At 42.0% G+C, this 5,085-nt stretch overlaps 1 non-coding gene across 1 annotated transcript; it reads right to left on the minus strand.

The window, feature by feature from the left end:
• Positions 1-646: 646 nt before the first annotated feature.
• Positions 647-719, minus strand: trnar-acg (transfer RNA arginine (anticodon ACG)). The gene has a single exon. It is a non-coding gene; the product is annotated as a tRNA-Arg (tRNA).
• Positions 720-5,085: the final 4,366 nt, after the last annotated feature.

Consider the following 5,085-nt stretch of genomic DNA (forward strand, 5'->3'; position numbering starts at 1 on the left):
CATAATTCATATATAAACATCACACTGGGAAAGACACACCCACAATTAATAAATAAACATCTCACTCATATATACACACCCACAGTTCATATATAGACATCGCACTGATATCTACGCTCCCACAGTTTATAAAGGAACAGCGCACTCCGACTACACACCCAGTTAATATCTACCCAAATTCCTGCTTATAGTTCTCACCAAAGTCTGAACACTGAAAGTTTAACTGTTTTCCAGATACTGTCCGTCCTGCTTTGTATTTTCAGCATCGGATTTCCTGCAGAACGCCAAAGGTAGCGCGATATCGGTGCTGGCGGTGAATGCTGCTTCTGCCGGACGCCTCGATGTTCAGGAGGTGGCGGGGATTGGAAAGCTCTTTTGTCACATGAAATGTCTGAAAGGCCCGTAAACACATGAAGGCCATTTGCGCGGTGGCGACACCTCGTGCTGCAATGTTAGTGTGTCTGACATCAACCGAAAAGGCGGCTTGTTGGAATCACGTTGTGGTCAAAGTTTTTTTTTTACATAACTGAAACTAAACCATTCAAAATGGAATGTTTGTTTTATTTGCTGCTTCACCAAAAACAATATCTAATTCTAATATTTGACTCATTCATTCCCCAGTGTCACGGGGAAAATTCCATAAAACCGAGCCAGGTAGGAGTCGAACCTACAATCTTCTGATCCGTAGTCAGACGCGTTATCCATTGCGCCACTGGCCCACCTGCTAATTATGGCCTTTTATTTCATTTTTCATTCAGAATCAATCCACACATTGCCACAGCGAGCTGAACGGTGCGAGAGATACAAACGGTGTTGGTGAACACAGCGAAATCGACGCGACAAACAGAAAAGTACAAAACGGCCAAAAACTCCAACAGACAGTGGAGGGTATCTGACAGGTATCAGTGAGGGGAGGTCGTGAAGTTGCAGCTTGATTTGGCTCCGTGGCGAAGCTGCTCAAAGTGCCCGTTTGGTCGGGGCCTTTTTTGTCTTAAGTCTCCAATGTGATATTTACCCAATTTGTGAATTCAGCAACAAAATAACAAAGGGCGGTATTTGTATTAATTCCGGAGCCAACAAGGAAAGGATTCCAGAGCTTCAATGCGGAAATGTTCCTTCACTGTGCAGACGGACCTCTCATACAATGTGTCCGAAACACGATTCGAGGATACTGATCCAAAGGCCTGTGTGTACAACCTTCTTCACTTACAACCAGTAGCCCATCGCTATTAAAGGTTGGGAAGCGAAACTCGTTTCAAAGTAGTTTTCGCTGCACAGCTTTTGTAAAATTGGTAGAAACTCATTTTGAACACATCTTGGTATTAATGAGAATATCAGGCACAGGATAGTTTGGGTGGAACCGTCTCTTACAATAAGTACAAAGTGCAATCGATTACAAAGTGAAAAGGCCAATCCAATCTCTCAGTCTCTCTCTTTCTCACTTTCTCGGTGAGTGAATGTAAACCAGCAGAAGAAGCGAAAACAAAGAACTGAGCAGTTTGGTTTGTTTCCTTTTCCTTCGGGCGAGTACGGTTAAAGAGAATGATTTATCTTTCCTGCTGAACAAATAACTGGAATGAGCAATGTATCCGGTTCCCATGGTACCCAGTGAAACAACCACGTTTAGATCTCACATTTGCACTGATACCTTCCTTCGTTACTAATTATAGGAAACTTTTGGTAAGGTTCAATCACACTTCAGAAGTCCAGAAGCGCAAAGAAAGGTAGACACCTCATGGTGACGTCACCCACAGGCGAGAGAGGTTTGCAGGTTTACCTGGAGCTTTAAATGTATAAACTCCTTCCAATGTACAAACTCCCCTCAACAACAGTAATTAAATTCCAACTGATCTGAGACTTTGGTTATTTATGGTGATTATACTTTGTGGAGTTAAACCAGCATTAAAATCCGGTGTGTGTTGTACACATAGCCGTTCAGTCAATATAAAACATCCGGCCTACCATGTGCAATGCCATACAGGGTATGTTGGGTTACGGACAGTTCTGCCAACAGCAGTTGTTCTCTCGGTCACACATCCGGCATCACCTCTCGGTCTCACACTTCAGAGTCACTCCTGAATATAAACACATTTCTGTTTCAGACTTTTACCTGGAGGTCAACAAATCACAAGTCAAGAAGGAGGGAACAAACAAATCAAATATTTAACTACGTTAAAAGATAGAAAATTAACCATAAATAACTGAGGAAAAAATGAAGCAAACGGATCAAGATGAACAATTCGCAAAAGGTAACAATTAAAGAAAGGAGAAGTGGAACCGATCAAATCGCTCCAAATAGTTTTTGAAAAATCCTTTCGGTTTTCATCTTCGTATCTCCGTTAAGTTGGGGACGGACATCTAGAAATATTTTCCGTAACATCATAAAGACAATTAGAATGCAAATTTCACAAAGTAATGATTAATCTTACTTATACATGAGCATCATGCTCTGTGTTTGAAATCTGAGATTGTTTTACCATTTTTTAAGTTTAGAGGGCAGTTCTGAATGTATGTTCTACATTTAAACGTAAGCAAATAAAAAAATGCGTAATTTGTTTTTAATGACAGGAAGAGTTGCTTTTCCATGTTACATGTCGAGATTTATTTATTTCTGCAACTGTCATTTGCGAAATGAACGAATGTATTGATTCAATTGCCGGTACGGGTAAGGAAATCCCAACTGTATCATTTCCAGGAAACAGTCAAGCAATTAAATTAGTTTATCAAACCCAAAATACCCGCTGGGATTTGCTGATTGAAATTTTCAATGGAAATCGAGATGGTCACTGAGTATTGGAACAAATATACCCGCTGAGATTTCGGGGCTGTTACTGATTTATTTATATCACTGACTATCCCATTTTGAACTAGGTGATGTTACAAATCTAACGACAAGAGTTTGGGTTGGAGAAGGAATAGACTAAAGTAGCAGATTGAATTGCACTGATACCACAAACATTGCACACTACAGCCATTAAAAATTGAGACCTATTTCTACATTAAATTGGAGAGGGTCCAAATAGAAAGTTACAGAAAACGCCATTCAATGCATCAAATTGAATTACACTGATTCCACAAACATTGGACAGCACACCACTTAAACGTTGAAACATGTTTCTATCTAAAACTGGAGAGGGTGTAAATAGAAAGTAACAGAAAAAAAACAATGATGTTTGAAATATAACTTTGTTATTACTGCGCAAACGCTGAACAGCCAATCCCCAAAACACTGTCCCAATTTTGAATCAGTAGCAGAGCCCTGAGCCGGAGTGAAAATGCTGGGAACCAACGTAATTCAAACACGTAGTCTTCGGATCTGGAGTCAGATGCTGCAGTTCTGCCACCAGCTCTACAGGAAACGTGTGGACCCGGATACATAGAATGGAGATTGGTACCGACCTCCACCGCGCCTCTCGGAGTGCGGGGGACGGAAACAGCAGCCCACCACACTTCCTCACCAAAAGCGCAGGACTCCCACTCCTGACAGATTCACTTCTTTAAACGTTGGTTAGATTCGGTGAATTGCGATATAATTCAATCTTTAATTGCCCTCCGCTCTGTCAGTTCAGGACTTTATTTAAACCGATACTTGGAGTTCTGTTTTACAGGGTGCCGGCTGTTTAAACATTTCTCAGTCCCACTATTCCCATTAATAACACTTTTTGCTGCTAACTTCTGTTTGATGCAAAACACCGGTCCTGTGAAATTGAACAGCGGTTGCACTGAACATTTTTACAAATACTTACCGTGTTGCGGTTTCTGTATTATAGCGGTTAGCACGTTCATCTCACATGCAAAAAGCCCCCAATTGGATCCCGGGCCGATTTTTTCACTATATTGGAACTTGCTCCATATATACCTTCAGTGGCGAGTTTCTTCTCCTGTGTTGATAGGTCGACAATCGGCGGTTCCTGTTCAATTTAACAACGGCTGCACCAAACTCCTGGTATCATATACACTGACCATTTCTAAAATGCAGTCTGAAAAGCGTTTCACATGCAAAACAAATCATTATTAAACTTGTGAGTGTCAGTCGGTAACCACGTTAGCGTCTCTTTCAGTCTGTAACAGAAAATAATAGGTTGGTTAATGGTGTTTACAGAAATATTCATCTTTTCGTAGAGTTTATTTGGTTTCATGTAATTAATTACATAGGTGTGAATGCCGAATCATAACCACGAGCCCACCAGGCACCTGCACAGACAGTTCACCCAATCCGGTTACTTTGATCATCTGCCCTACTGTGCTTGAAAAACAAAAGGATGAACAGTCTTTTTCTGTGAAAATGTGTCTTGTTGAAACTAGTATCTGCAATTGATGAACTGGAGCGAATTGCGGTCGAATAGATCTGGAAAATGCGCAACGCAGCCGCACAGGAATTCCAAGTGAACTCTACGTGGAGGAAAAGGAGTGACAGAAGCAGAAGGAGATGCCACGTGAAAGATTTGGACCTGGACCTGCTGCATGAGACTTTAAATGTGTTCAGCCTTTAACTGTAGCTCACAGTGTCAGAACAGTCACTGTTATCATTACCCTTTTAAGTATCTTCTTGCACTGCATCTCCTCAATAGTCCCGGGTTATCACAGCATCGCTTTCTTCAAATTTAATCCAAGTGCGAAAACATACACGATTTCAAACCTAAGCAAAGTTGTGTGAGATTGGAAGGAGAGTGTGAGTGGGGATCATGGGCCTGGGGGGCAGTGAGATCATCTCCTGAACAATAAGATATTCCGCAAAGCGAAGAAGCAGGGAGATGAGACCTTTCCCGGCATGTACAAAATCCATCCCTTCTCAATGGCCAGCACCGTTCTTGCCCTCTCTCTCCCTGCTGATCAGGTCAAGATAGGTTTCATGTATTGGCTGTATTTGCATCAGGCATCTAATTCAATTGGCAGCTGGAGGAGTAGAGGAAGCAGGAGGGTAAGAAGATTCAGAAACAGGAGATGCCACGTGAAACGGGCCGAATCTTGTGTGTTCCAGTTGCTTCAAATGATGCACGGCAGTCCTGCTTCGCCTCGGAGCTTTCTCTGCATCGATTCGACCCGTGCGTGCGTGCATTTTGGAAATGGAAACAGAGACATCCA

Source organism: Heptranchias perlo, chromosome 20 (assembly GCF_035084215.1).
Source record: "Heptranchias perlo isolate sHepPer1 chromosome 20, sHepPer1.hap1, whole genome shotgun sequence".
In the NCBI taxonomy this organism is placed as follows: Eukaryota; Metazoa; Chordata; class Chondrichthyes; order Hexanchiformes; family Hexanchidae; genus Heptranchias; species Heptranchias perlo.